The sequence below is a fragment of the Hippopotamus amphibius genome, chromosome 12, assembly GCF_030028045.1.
Source record: "Hippopotamus amphibius kiboko isolate mHipAmp2 chromosome 12, mHipAmp2.hap2, whole genome shotgun sequence".
Taxonomy (NCBI): domain Eukaryota; kingdom Metazoa; phylum Chordata; class Mammalia; order Artiodactyla; family Hippopotamidae; genus Hippopotamus; species Hippopotamus amphibius.
This window is the reverse complement of record NC_080197.1, coordinates 82245486-82261676: the sequence shown is the minus strand read 5'-3', so window position 1 is coordinate 82261676 and position 16191 is coordinate 82245486. Positions and strand designations below refer to the sequence as shown.

The following is a 16191-nucleotide window of genomic DNA, read 5'->3' as shown; positions in this document are numbered from 1 at the left end:
TTAAAGCATACAATTTGTTTTTTTTTTCTTATTAGTAATGTATATATGGCAATCCCAATCTCCCAATTCTTCCCACCCCCCCACTCGCTTTCCCCCTTTGGTGTCCATGTGCTTGTTCTATACATCTGTGTCTGTATTTCTGCCTTGCAACCAGGTTGATCTATACCATTTTTCTAGATTCCACATATATGCATTAAGACACAATATTTGTTTTTCTCTTTCTGACTTACTTCACTCTGTGTGACAGTCTCAATGTCCATCTATGTCTCTACAAATGTCCCAATTTCGTTACTTTTTATGGCTGAGTAATATTCCATTGTGTGTATGTGCCACATCTTCTTTATCCATTCATCTGTTGATGGACATTTAGGTTGCTTCCATGACCTGGCTATTGTAAATAGTGCTGCAATGAACATTGGAGTGCATGTGTCTTTTTTTTTTTTTCCTGGCTGTTGAATTTATTTTAATTAACTTTTACAAAAGACAAATACATCATTTTTTTGACATAATGTCCTTGCTTTTCAATACACTTTGTTCATCTGTCAACAAGGTTTCATATTCCCTCATTAAAAAATGTTTCAGTCTGAGTTGTGATCCATGAATGTACCACTGTCTTCACTTCTTCATCAGAACTGAATCTTTGTCCTTGTAGGGCTGCTTTTAAGGGACCAAACAGTTGAAAGTCCAAGGGAGCAAGATCTGGATGATAGGGAGGATGCTTTAACACCTCAAAAGGAAGTTTTTGCAGAGTGTCAACAGTGTGGGCAGAAGTGTGTGGATGTGCCTTGTCATGCAAGATCACAATGCCCTTGGATAGCAGTCCTCTGTGTTTAATCCAAAGTTTAGGCTTCAGCTCTTCGATAAGCATCTCTATGCATTCATACACACTTCTTTGCTACAAAACACTTTCTCCATACTGTGCACAAAGTCTTCTATAAATAATGGCACCAGGTACACCCTCAGACCACAAAAAACGAATCACTGCACACTGCTCTTCTTTCATGCAAATCACAAGTGGGACATCCATTTTGCTCACACCACAGTTACAAGTGAACTGATGTAACATGTTCACACCTGCACAGCAGTGACTGGGGAGACAGTAGCCTTGAATGGAAAGCCCTGATAAGACAGTGCTGCCAATAGAAGTTTTAACATAACTGGAGTGAGGATAATTTTTGACTCATCCTTGTAAATTATCTTTTCTCATATTGATCATTAATATTTATATATATCAATATATTTATATATTTTTTGAAAATTTGATTATATAAATATTAATACATGTTTCTTTTTGAATTATGGTGTTCTCTAGGTATATGCCCAGTAGCAGGATTGCTGCGTCATATGGTAAATCTATTTTTAGTTTTTCAAGGAACCTTCATACTGTTCTCCATAGTGGCTGTATCAATTTACATTCTCACCAACAGTGTAAGAGGGTTCCCTTTTCACCACACCCTCTTCAGCATTTAGTGTTTGCAGATTTTCTGATGATGCCCATTCTAACTGGTGTGAGGTGATACCTCATTGCAGTTTTGATGTGCATTTCTCTAATAATTAGTGATGTTGAGCAGCTTTTCATGTGCCTCTTGGCCATCTGTGTGTCTTCTTTAGAAAAACGCCTATTGAGGTCTTCTGTCCATTTTTTGATTGGGTTGTTTTGTTGATATTGAGCTGCATGAACCATTTATATATTTTGGAGATTAATCCTTTGTCTGTTGATTTATTTGAAAATATTTTCTCCCATCCTGAGGGTTGTCTTTTTGTCTTGTTTATAGTTTCCTTTGCTGTGCAGAAGCTTTTAAGTTTCACTAGGTCCCACTTGTTTATTTTTGTTTTTATTTCCATTACTCTAGGAGGTGGGTCAAAAAAGATTTTGCTGCGACTTATGTCCAAGAGTGTTATTCCTATGTTTTCTCTAAGACTTTTATAGTGTCTGGCCTTACATTTAGGTCTTTAATCCATTTTGACTTTATTTTTTTGTATGGTATTAGGGTTTTGTCTTTTATTTTGCCAACACCATATTCTCTTAATTAATTTGTTTCATAATGAATAATGGCTTTAATATCTTTACTGCATAAAAATTCACAATAAAAAGTATATGTAAATAAATAAAATCATGTCCACTACGTGTATTTCTGACAATGTGATATATGTATTAAATCTTTAAGTATTTAAGCTTTATACTAAATGTTAAATCAAATATTGCATATTTTCCAATTATGTTTTATTTTCAAGGCTATTTTGACTATTTTAGGGTTTTTCAGTTTTCCATATAAACTTTAAATTAGGCCTGTAATTTGGACAACAACAACCACCACTAGGAAAACTTCCAGTTTTTGCTTGACATGTACAGACCTTAGAACTCCTATTCTTAGATCAAGAAAATGTGAGACAAACTGAAAATTGATGACTTTTTTTTTGAACCTTTAAGAGTACCAAGGTCACAGGATAAACTGCCATCCTGAAAACCGAAGAGAGGAACAAATTAAAAGAAAAAATTTCATGGCTGAGTTCGGCTTCCCTGGAACACAGCTGCCAGAGCCATTGAATGGTAGGGATACTTAAATGGTAAGTCTGACAAATTGCTGGAGGTTGAGTGCAGACTAGAATCACCATGAGAAACTCCTGGGAGTAGAAGAATTAAGAAGGATGCCACACTTTCATGGACATTTCCTCCAAGGGCACCATCAGGTTCTGTGGTAAAAAGCCAAGAAATTCCCCTCCCGCTGAAGGAGGAGAAAAGTAACTATTTTGAAACACACCAAAATTGTTTTCCATTGCAAAGACCTAATTTTCAGGGAACTTTACCATATCTTCATCCTAACTGGGGAAAGGGCATTACTCACACTCTCACCCTCTCTAAGCATCAGATCTCAACTCAAAGGGGAGGGGCGGGGTTGGGAACCTGGACCACTGGAGAAACAGTTGTGGAAAATCATAGCTTAGAGACACTGGCCTAAAATATTAAGATGTAATCATAAAACTACAGAACACTACCCCTTTGCCACAACCACAACTACATCATTTGTACACTAATAGGGGAGATTAAAAGGAATTGTACAAACTTCCAATTAAAAACAGGAAAAAAGAAAAGTGCCAAAAATGAATCAATAAATATAGAACAGTTATAAACATGGTAGATATTAACTCAGCTATCTCAAGAATTAAACTGTGAATTATCTAAGTACATCAATTAAAATATAGAAATTGCCAGAAGGAATTTAAAAACCACTCAGTATTTATTATCTACAAGGAACCAAATTTAATTATAAACTTTCAGCTAGGTTAAAAGCAAAGGAATAGAAAAAGATATATTATGCTAACCCTAATCAAAAGAAGGCTGGAGTAGCAATATTAATTTCAAACAAACTACATATACTCTATATAGAAGCCACACAAAGAAGAGCAATTTAAAGAATAAATTAAAAATAAAGTAAAAATAAATAAAATTAAAGCCATAAAAGCAAAAGAAAAAATCATGTATATTCATGAACCCCTAGTCAAGCTAAACAAAATGTGAATGGAGAACACACACATTAATATAATCAGAAATGAAAAAGAAGTGATCATTACTGATCCCATGCATATTACATAATAAAAAGCTTTATTATCAGGCAAAGAAACTAAATAGACAAATATACAATTTGGGGGAGGCTATGCATGTGTAGGGATAGAGGCACGTAGGAAATCTCCGCATCTTCCTCTCAATATTGTTGTGAACCTAAAAGTGCTCTTAAAAATAGTCTTTAAAAAAAAAAAAGGAAAAATGGCTCTATGCTCAAAAACTTGAAAGCTTTAAATGAAACAGACCAGTATTTTAAAGATACACACTACCAAATTCACAAGGGAATTCCCTACACAAGGAAAACGCGACAATCTGAATAGACCTATATCTGTTAAAGAAATTGCATTGATAATTAACTACTCTCCAAGAAGAAAGTCCCAGATTCAGATGGTTTCACTGGTGAATTCTACCAAACATAAGGAAGAAGTTTCTCACTCTAATTCTAGTACATACTCTGCCTCCAGCAATTTGCCAAACTTACCATTTAAGTATCCCTACCATTTAATTCTGTACAAATTTTTTTTACATAAAGCAGAGGGAACACTTCCTAACTTACTCTACAAGACCAGCATTACTCTAATACCAAAACCAGATAAAGCAGTTACAAGAAAAAACTACTGACATATACCTTTCATGAACATGGAGGAAACTTTCTTAACAAAATATTAGCAAATCATATCTAACAATATATAAAATGAATTAAACACCGTGAACAAGTGGGATTTATCCCAGATATCCAAGTCGGCTTCAACATTTGAACATCAATCCAAGTAAATCATCACATCAACAGGTTAAAGAAAACAAATTACATGATTATATCAAGTGATCTAGAAAGAGCAATAAACAACAAAACAAATTCATCACTAAAAGTTTCAGTAAACTGGGAAAGAGGAGAAAGTCCTCAACTTTAAAAGAACACCTGGAGGAGAAAAAAAGTACAACTAACATCATATTTAATGTTGATAAACTTAATGCTTTATCCCTAAGTTTAGGAACAGGGGAAGAATTTCCTCTCTCATCACCCCTTTTCAAACTTATACTCAAGCCTAATTAGTCAGATAAGGCAAGAAAAGAAAAGAAATTGTATACAGGTTTGAAAGAAAGAAACCTGTCTATGAGCAAAATCCTGAAGAATTGATCCCCCCTTCAAAAAAAAACCAAACCCCCCTGTAATTAATATGGGACTATAGCAGTGTTGGAGGATACGGGTTAATATACAAAAGTCATTAAACATCATTTATCTTCCTGTATATCAACAATGAACAAAATTTAGAATCTAAAACAAAAAAATTAGAATTTGAAACAAAGCAAGCTGTTTATAAAAATGCCAAAAGGTAAAATACTTAGGTATAAATCAAATGAAATATATATAAAACCTATATGCAGAAAATGATAAAACACTGATGAGAGAAATCAATGAAGATATAAATAAATGGATTGGAAGAGTCAATATTGGTAAGATATCAATTCTCCTCAACTTGTTCTATATATTCCACACAATCCCAATCAACATCTCAGCAAGCTATGCTGTAGACATAAACACACTGCTTCCAGAGTTTATGTGGAAATACCTGGAATAGCCAACACAATACTGAAGAAGAGGAACAAAGGTGGAAAACTCATCCTATCCAATTTCACCACTCGCAATAAAGATAAATTAATGAATACAGTGTGACACTGGCAATAGTATAGACACATAGGACAATGGAACAGAATAGAAATTCTGGAAACAAAACAACATGCACATAGTCAGTAAATCTTTGACAAAAGAGCAAAAGCAGTTTGAGAGAAAAGTTTTTCTTTTTTCCACAAATGGTACTGGTAGCATTGGACATCCACATAAAAAAAATGATCCTAGATATTTTACAAAAATCAGCTCAACTTAATGATGGGTGATGACCTAGAGGGATGGGATAGGGAGGATGGGAAAGAGTCTCAAGAGGGAGGGTATGTGGGGACATATGCATAAATACAGCTGTTTCACTTTGTTCTACAGCAGAAACTGGCACAACAGTGTAAAGGAATAATACACCAATAAAAAAAAAATTTAACTCAAAATGGATCATAGCCCTAACTATAAAATACAACACCAAATGATATTCATATACAACAATAAAGATATAATCTATGAAAGGAATAATTGTTAAGCTTGTCTTCATTAAAATTTAAAACTTCTGATGTGCAATAGACACTGTCAACATAGTAAGGACAAGCAACAACCTGGGGGAAAATATTGGAAAAGACATACTTGATAAAGGACTGTTTACCTAAAATTTACAAAAAACAAAAAACAACCCAAACTTTAAAATTCAGCAATAAGAAAATGAACAACCCAATTAAAAAAAGGGGCAAGAGATCCCACAGACACCTCCACAAAGGTGAACTACAGAAGGAAAATAAGCATATGGAAAGATGGTCAGCATCGCTGTCCTTAGATAATTACAAATTAAAACAATAATGAGCTGCCACTATGCACATATTATAACGACTACATTGTAAAATCTTAACAACTCCAAGTGCTAGAGATAATGCAGAGCAATAGGAACTCTGATACTCTCATTCATTGCTAATGGTAACAGAAAATGATACAATCACTTTGAAAGACATTTCTCACTTTCTTAAAAATCTACGGGGAGTTCCCTGGTGGGCTAAGTGGCTAGGATTCTGGGCCTTCACTGACATGGCCCGGGTTCAACATCTGGACAGGAACTGAGATCCTGCAAGCCACATGGCAAAAAGAAAAAAAAAAAAAACTGAATGTAGTCTTGCATATGATCCAGCAATCACAGTCCCAGCTATTTGTCCAACTGATCTGAAAATGCATGTCCATAAAAAAATTGCATGCAAATATTTCCTAGAAGCTTTATTTATAATTACCCCAAACTAGAAGTATCCAAGATGTTCCTACACAGGTAAATGAATGAAAAGAACATGATAGAAATGAGCTATCAAACTGTGAAAAGACAGGGATGAACCATAAATCAATATTTCTAATTGAATGAAGCCAATTTGAAAAGGCCACATACTGTATGATTCCAGTTGTATGATATCCTAGGAAAAGCAAAACTATGCATGATGTAAAAAGATCAATAGCTGCCAGGGACAGCTGAGAGAAAGAGAAGCTTCCATTGGTGACATGAATGGGGACTTTAAGGCAAAGAAACTCTTCTGTATAGTGATGTAATGGTGAATTCATGGTACTGTACATTTGTCAAAATTCATAGAACATTACATTGCAAAGAATAAACCTTAATTTACACAAATAATTAAAAATAATTTAAGAGGTCAAGGGATCACAGAATGGAATGCAGAATATGACCCCCAAAATAACTGTATTTTAAATGTGTTCAATAATTTCACTGAAGGGAGTAGGGTTGAAAGTGCTGACCTAAGTAACTTTGTAAATGATTGAAATCTGTAAGACTAAAAACAAAGAATATGTACATGAGTTCTGCACTCTAGTTAATAAAGTGGTTTCCCATCGTTGTATGTCAAAAATTTTGACAATGCTATATATGTACGTAGGAATTAAACGATTAAGCAAATGGATGGTGGGAGCCAGGAATCTCACTTTTGCAGTGGGAGGTTAGAGAGAAGCAAGAGGAAGAAGTTATAATAATCTACCTGGTTATGAAGATAATAGTATGGATTCATTCTTAGCTTAGCATAGATCCAGAAGGTAACATAGATTATATTTACACATATGTATAATAAGCTTCATAGGCTCACATATATTTCCTGGTTGTGTCCTTTTAGAGGACCTAGAAGCAATGCCATCATGGTAGCAATGAACACACCCAGAGCTGAGATCTTAGTTTCTTATACCATTCTCCAATAAAAAGATCCAGGCATCATTGAAAAAACATCTGATTAGAGGGCTATGGTAGTAGGGAATATACGAGGTGATCCTGAAGAACTTTATAGTTCCAGAAAATAAAATGATTTTTTAAAAAGCACAATGATAGCTGTATGTCAAAGGAAACAGTAGCCAATTGGAAGGGCTCCCAATGGCCAAAGCTGGGAAAAAATCTAGCAACAAATAAATTACGTTGGATATAATTCAAAGTATAAAATAAATATCCATGAATCCATACTGATATAAACAAATAATTGAACAAATTAATAAATGAAGAATAATACAAAAATTACCCATGTAAAGGAATCTTAAATACTTTGTATAGTTATTTCACCTTCAAGCAGACAGAGCCTAGTCCCTACCCTTTTAGTGTGGGCTGCACATAGTGACTTCTTTCCAAAGAATGCAGTGTGGAAAGTGGAGGGTGGAGGCAAAGCAACTTTATGGTGGAGAAGCCTAATAAACAGTATATCCACTCACATCAACAGTGATAAATCATGATATATGTGTATATATATCTCGGTTTTTGCTGTATCTTGATGATGTGTCTATCTACTAACTATAGCTTACTTAAAATAGGTACTCAACATATTTATTAACACATTTATAACAAATAAAACATTTGAATAGCACATTTTATCTCCTTGCAGCCCTTTCCTCTTGCTATTTTGTGTTTCTTCACAGATTTACATTAATTGAAATATATTGCCTCTATAGACAGTTATTTCAAGCAAAAATAAAATAACATTGACAACATGAAATTCAAAATTTCAGACTGCTATTCCCTAGCTGTTTTTCTTTGCATTATGCGCCTGTCTGAAAGAATCACTAATTCCAATGTGACCACAAGTGTTACCATAGCTACAATAAAAGACATCAGTTCTAGGACATATGTATCTGTGCAGGATATCTGCATGATAGGAGAAGTTTCACACATAAAGTGATCAATTATTTTAGAAGCACAGAAATCCAGCTAGAGTCCCATGACTAATGGGGGAAAGACATTAGGAATCCAGTTACCCCAGAGCTGAGTACAAGCTGATGGCACACCTTGCTGTTCATGATGATTGGGTAATACAGGGTTTGCAAATGGCAGTTACAGGACATGGCAGCGAGAAGGTAAAACTCTGTAACTCCCAGGAAAAGGAAAAAAAAACAATTGAGCTACACAATTATTATATGAAATGGTTTTTTCTTTACTCACCATGGTTACCAGGAATCTGGGAATAAATACTGTTCTGAATGTGTTTTCCAAAAATGAGAAATTATGGAGAAAGACATACATTGGTGTCTTAAGGTGAAGATCCAGCAGGGTGAGGAGGATAATGATTAAGTTTCCCAACAGGCTCAGTGTGTAATTAAGAAACAGAAACAGGAAAATCACAATTTGCAATTACAGGTCATCTGTCAATCCTCAGAGAAGGAACTCTATTTCCATTGACTGGTTCTGCATTTCTCTTTTGTGAGCCTTGTCAAATCTACATAGGAAAGAAGACAAAAACTGAACATATATAAATGAATATAATATAACATAATATAAATTAACATGTATTAACCTATATATGTATAAATTTATATATAAACCAAAATATATAAAAATTAGCCTAAATGTATATAAATTAACCTAAATATATATTTACATATATACTTAAACTAGATTTGTATTAACTATATATTTAACTAAATATATATTATCAGAAATATATATATCTTTAAACTAAAGAAGGAAAAGTTACATATTTTCCAATTTATCTATTTACAAGTGGTTTCTCCAGTCTGAAAATTCCAATGATACATAATTACATGCTATAGTCAATTTAAATTCTTTCCCCTATGGTAGCTCTCTTCATTACCATATTCCTCACAATTTTTCGTCTGGAACTTGATTTTTTTTGTCTTTGTTTTTGTTTATGTGCATTCAAGCCCATCCCTTGAAGACTGACTCTACTCCGCACATACAATTTAAATAAAGGGACATCAGTTATTTTAAATGCATTTTCCATTCATTTTTATTTAACCACAGAAAAACACATAAGTGACCTGGAAGACAGAAAAAAGGAAATCACCTATCAGAACAGCAAAAACAAACATATTTTAAAATGAGGATGATTCAAGGGAACTCTGAAACAACATCAAACGTACTAACATTTGGATTATAGAGGTCACAAAAGGAGAAAGGTGAGAGAAGGGGCAGAAAATGCATTTGGTGAAATTATGGCTGAGTACTTCCCTAACCTGAAGAAGGAAGCAATATCCAGGACCAGGAAGCACAAAGAGTGTCAAACAAGATGAACCCAAAGACACCCGCACAAAGACATAGCACAATGAAAATGGAAAAATTTAAAGAGAGAGAAACCCAAATTTAGGACCATTTTTAAAATTGCTTGAGAAGGACTCCTCCAAACTGACAAGTACATGAAAAACAAGAAAAAACAGAAAAAATCAAATACTATAGGAGACTAAGGAGACTTCATGTGTAGTATAGTATCCTTGATTAGATTCTGTAATAGAAGAAGGAAATAGTAATATACTAATGAGATACAAATAAATTTTGGGCTTTAATAGTAATGCAGCATTCCAATTGGTTTGCTTTTCCTTTTTTTTTTTTTTTTTTGGTATATCTATTTATTGTGACATTAGCATAATGATAATACAAAATATTTGCATCAGCAGAGAGTGACTAAATTTTTCCCATATAAAAGAGTTACTGAAAAACAATCTGCCTCCCAAACAACAACAAAAAAACTACTTGATATCATTAGAGAGCAAAAGTACCAACTAGGAGTACCAACCCATAGTCTTGGAGAGAAAGATACCTAGTAGAGGAACTTTATTCTCCACATATTCTGAAAGCCTCTTGTTTCATCCTATATAATGCGTGGTAAATGTCTGAGCAGAAAATAGTGAGCCAATGCTTTCTTCTCTCATGTGCAGCAGGAAAGAGTCAAATTGGAATCCACACCTATCAATGGAACCAAGACTTTTCTTGCATGGAAAAGATACCCTGTAAAAGGAAATTGAAGGTTAATGAGCCTGCCATTTTGCAGTGTTTTTCTTCCTAAATGCATTTGATAAATCACGTGTCAAGCAGTGGGAACTTTAGATCACAAGTACAAAACACCACCTGATGAAGAATCTAAGTAGATATCCCTGCTGTCTCCTAGTGTCTGAAGACAAAATTTGACATTTATGATTTTCCAAAATGGAAGATCCTGGATCAAAACCTAGACTTTCAGTTCAGAGCACTGAATTCTTATACTTTGCATCACTTCTCAAATTATCTCATTCCTTGTTTTGCTCAAGGTTGTCTCCTTTTACTGTGTGCGAGAATTAAATTAATCATGTTGGTAGCATCAACCATTATCCAAGCCTTTAACATTTACATACGGTTTTGAGTATACATTAAATAATTCACAAGCATACCAGAGAGAGTTTCCAGTGATCAAAAGCCATGAAAATAACAAATAGGAAGAGACCAAAGTTAATCTACATATATTTACTACAAAGTTTGTAAATAATTAGAATTATTTCAATAAAGAGCTAAGAAATTAGTAACAAATAATTGGTATTATGATTAAAGGAATACTTATACAATAATTGGAAGCAAAAGAGCAGGGGATCATGAAGGAAGACACGTGACACTGTAAACATGAAATATCAATCCAAGGAAACTAGTTTTCATTATATAGATTTGGTAGAGTATGAGAAATACAGATATCATAAAAGTATAAACCAAATATAATTTATTTTTATCTTACTTAAATATTCAGGGTGGTATGCTGAAACTTTCATAAAATCATTTTGTTTTCATATTGGCATGGTCTACAATTCTAGGCAAGTTCTGTCTTGTTTGTTCACCATCCCTACTGTAATTGATCATAGTCATGGCTCCAAATGGCTTGCCATCACATTTGCGTTTCATCAGTGAGAGAGCTAAAGAGGAAGAGAAGGACAAATCCTTTTCATTAGAGGATAACCCATGGAAGTTGCACAGGTATCTCCATTTACATCCTTTGGACAGAATTTAGTCACATTACCACAAAAAGTTGCAATATACATACATAAATAGTCTATTAGTATCGAAGAAGTGGAGAATACTTAATTATTATGAAAGTTTAGTTGAAGATCAAATAGAAAATATCACAAAGACTATGTGGAGAAAAGATAGCTTTCAGAAAATAAAGTGAGGTCATATAGGACATGAAATGTTAGGTGTGTCTGGAGAATTAATAATGTTGCATTTATCCTGAGGGACAATGTTTCCTTGACAATATAAATTCATCAGCTTATATTGTTACTGTTTATTACCAACTAACAGAATCTTTTCTTTTTCTGGTTCCAAATCCTACCTATGTGTTTGGGATTTCAAAACATGAGCGTGTGGGAGGAAAACACATTTTAGAGAAATCTGTACTTAGATCTCTGGAGACATAGTTAAAGCTGTTTTTTTTTTTAATGTATAATTTTATTTTTAAAAATATTTAGTGTCTGGGGAGAACACTTGTATAATAAATTATTGATCTTTTGGGATTGATGTTCTTGGATTTTATATCCTCCTGAGAACTCTTCATAACCTTTAGATATTTTCCTTCAAGGCATAGAATGCATAAATACTCCATGGGATCAGTGTTGATTAATTTTATATGGCATTGTGGGTAATACTTAGAAAAGTGTTCAATAAGTACCTTTCTAAGGATTTGTCCATTTCTTCTAGGTTATTCACTTAGTAATGGGAAAATTTAACACACTAGTCAAAATATCTGAAGAAAAACAAAGCGCTAATCAAAGCATGCACATAGTTGCCGTAAGTAGATACGAGAAAACAATTGTAAGCTGAGGACTTGAGTGAGATCCGTTCAGAGAAGAATGGAGTATTAGTGTCCTTTGTTCAGCATGATGACAAATGAGTTAAATATTGAGCAGAGATGATTTTGTCTGAATAAAACTGTGTATGTATCTTCTTAAAAAATATGTTCAAAATTGTAAGTGTTTTTGGCAGACTGATTTAGGACTGAAAAAACATGAAAAGAATTGGTAAGTAAAACAATTTAAAAACCATATTTTCTGTTAGATATGTTTTAACCCACTTTTGTTCTATTTTTACCCTTAAGTATTAACCTCCTTTTTCTAACTTTTTACATACTGTTTTAGGGGAACTCTTTAAGGAAGGAATTGGAATATGTTGATAACTTAGCATTCAAAAACTTTTCCTTTTTAAATGTATCTATCTCACATTCACAATATCTAACACAACTAAACATTATTGCATTCATAGGCTGATTTCTAATGTGAACTTTATTATTTTACAATGTGTTTTGGGAAGAGTTTCTGTGTGAAATTGCTGAAAGAAGACAGAGATAATTTGACATGGTAAAAGTTTGATTCCAGGTGTTTAGACATATGCATTCCTACGATTGTTGTCATTGAGCCATTTCTGTAAATGAAGAAACATAACTATTTGAATGTAAAAGAAAGGTCCAGGAAAAATAAGTCTTTTCCATTACCCATATTTAAGTACGTTATTAACTATATGATTTTGACAGCAGATCTCATTTACTTATCTTAGAATTCTCCTGTAAACTCCTCTGGATATTACTGGAAACAACTTTTGTTTGTATACATTTATTTTTATTTACATATTTGCTTTTTTTTTAAGAAAGAAATGGGAAATTTTATTCAAATCAACTTGAGGATTATAACATGGGAGACAGTCTTTCAGAAAATTCTGAGGACTCTTCCACTCATCAGAGATCAAAACACAGTTATAAATGTTTATGAGACAAAGACTTATATATCAAATAACAACATACTGATGGTTTACACAATCCAGATCTGCATGTACAAAGTGACCTCTTGCAAGATTAAGAAGGAATTGTTACCTGCTAAGGAGGTCAGGTTAATGCAGATGTACGATAGACTCTAAAGGGGAGGGAGGAGGCCCAAATGGGCAGAGAAAAATTTCTTATTTAAATATCAAATTGTACACTTTAAATACATGCAGTTTATTTTATGTCAATTGTATCTCAATAAAAATTCTTAAAGAAAAAAAATTAAAAGTGTATGCTTTGCAAAAGACAGGAGAATGAGGAGACAAGCCACAGACTGGGAGAAAATAGTTGCAAAAATATATCTGATAATGAACCCTTATACAAAACATATAAGGAACTCAACAATAAGAAAATGAAAAACCTGATTAAAAATAGGAAAAAGACCTGAACAAACCAAAGAATATATACAAATGGCAAATAAGTGTATGAAAAGATACTCCACACCATATGTCATTAGGGTAAAAAATTCATATTTTATGGCAAGACAAGAAAAATATATATTTGCCTTTTTAATAATAATGTAAGTGTTAGAGATTGGAAATAAAACCTTGATATTCTCAATACACACCTAGATATTGTCTTATCTAGTGCCCATCACAAAACCTTAACCTTTTTTTGTGCTTTGTGTTGAGGATACCAAGGAAGTAACATTTCCCTGGAGATATCATTAATCTTTTTTTGTTAAAGAAATATGCTATATCTGGTCTAACACGCAGTCCCATTTGTTTATTTTTGTTTTTATTTCTATTACTCTAGGAGACAGATCCAAAAAGATATTGCTGTGATTTATGTCTAAGAGTGTCCTGTTTATGTTTTTCTATAGGAGTTTTATAGTATCTGGTCTTGCATTTAGGTCTCTAATTCATTTTGAGTTTACTTTTGTATATGATATTAGAAAATGTTCTAATTTCATTCTTTTACCTGTAGCTATCCAGTTTTCCCAGCAACACTTATTGAAGAGACTGTCTTTTCTCCATTGTATAGTCTTGCCTCCTTTTGATTAATTGACCATAGGTGCTTGATTCCTCCAGCTTCGTTTTTCTTTCTCAAGATTGCTTTGGCTATTCAGGGTCTTTTGTGTTTCCATCCAAATTTTTAAAAATTTTTTATTTTAGTTCTGTGAAATGGGCCATTGGTAATTTGATAGGGATTACATTGAATCTGTTGATTGCTTTGAGCAGTCTAGTCACTCTGAAAATATTGATTCTTCCAATCCAAGAACATGTTATATCTTTGCATCTGTTTGTATCATCTTTGATTTCTTTCATCAGCATCTTATATTTTTTGGAGTACAGGTCATTTGTCTCTTTAGGTAGGTTTATTCCTAGGTGTCTTGTTCTTTTTGATAGTATGGTAAATGGAATTATTCCTTAATTTCTCTTTCTGATCTTTGGTTGTTAGTGTATTAAAGTTATTTGTCAAAAATGTGTCACTTCTAAGAAGACAACTTTAGAAAATACACTCTTTCAAACTTCATCCTGATCCCCAATTTGCTAGCTGTACAAACCTGCACCATACAACTCTCTCACCAGATATATGCCTGGTGTTGAAAATACTTATCTCTACTTAATATTTCATTAATTACATGTTAGCCATACTTTGAATATTCTCATGATAAGGAAATGTACACCTCCTCAAATTTTGTCAACAATTCTGAGATTCATTGTGTGTTTGAAATTTGTCAAATACTCACTCCTCATCTCTTAGGCATGTTGATCTCAAAACTAGTCATCTTTTTAATCTGTATTTTAGAAAAAAAAAACCTAAAATGGAAAGTGTAATGAACAGAAGTAGATGGAGAGAAATTTCATTGGTTAACATTTTCTTCTTATAAATTTTATTTACTAAGTTTTATTTCCTAAGTTACACATTTTTACTAACATACTGATTTTTATTTTATTAAATTTTTACTTACTATTTATATATTTTTAGTTTTTTCAAAAGTTTTTGCTCAAACTCGCTATCCTATCACTAAAAGCCCATCTTACCTCTCTAGGTTTCCATAAGCTTTTTCTATATCTTTCTCTTATTGTTAATTCTCACACCTCATACAATTTCATGAACACATATTTATATGTTTCTATCAGCTCCTATATCCTGTTTTCTCATGTTTACTTTAGCTTGTCTAGTCTCAAAATTAAAGCAGAGGAAAACTGCTGGTTTTTGTTACACATATTCAAGTTATCATAATATTCTTGCTTATATTTTCTCTCAGGGTACAAAGTGGGGAGGGTGATGATGGAAACAGAGATGAAGGGAATGGAAATATCAACACAGATAGCAAATAAATACTGTACTTCCCGATGTCTCATATTGATGCATCTGAAACTGAATCTCTTTTACCTTGAATATAAATGACACAAGAATCAGACATTTCAGTTTGATTAACTAAAATGGCAAAAGTGTACTAGCCCTATTTACGGATGATGGCCACAGGTGAGCGTTTGTGTCTGTGTGTATATATATGTGTTAAATACAAAACATGGGCTGATATTCTTGTAATGACTTGTATCTATTTGCTTTTATTATGCAAAGCTCTTAATTGAACAAAAAATGGCATCTATCATAATTCTTGCCCAAAATAAAGAGTGGAAAAGCATTTTTCTATGCTTTAAAAATCCCTCCAATTTTCCTTTAATTTATTAAAGGAAATCAATCAAACTAAAATTATCAACCATTAATATGATCACATAGATTATTCTGTGGTAAAATTGCAACTGAAACATTGAATTATCTGTTCAGATACTCTGAAAATGCAAACTATTGTTATTCCTGGCATAACCATCTTTGAAACAGGAATAAGCATTGTGTTACCTTATCTGAAACATCACTTTGCTAACTTTACCTTAAACAATAGTTGTCACTGTTATTTTTCCATTAGGATCATTCTTTTCTTCCTTTGCTTTTTCTTCTATGTAGACCTGTATAAGTAGAGGAGAGTA

General features: G+C 33.0%; 1 pseudogene; it reads right to left on the bottom strand.

Annotated features, from left to right (window-relative positions):
• Positions 1–8199: 8199 nt before the first annotated feature.
• Positions 8200–8874, bottom strand: LOC130834064 (olfactory receptor 6C6-like; annotated as a pseudogene).
• Positions 8875–16191: the final 7317 nt, after the last annotated feature.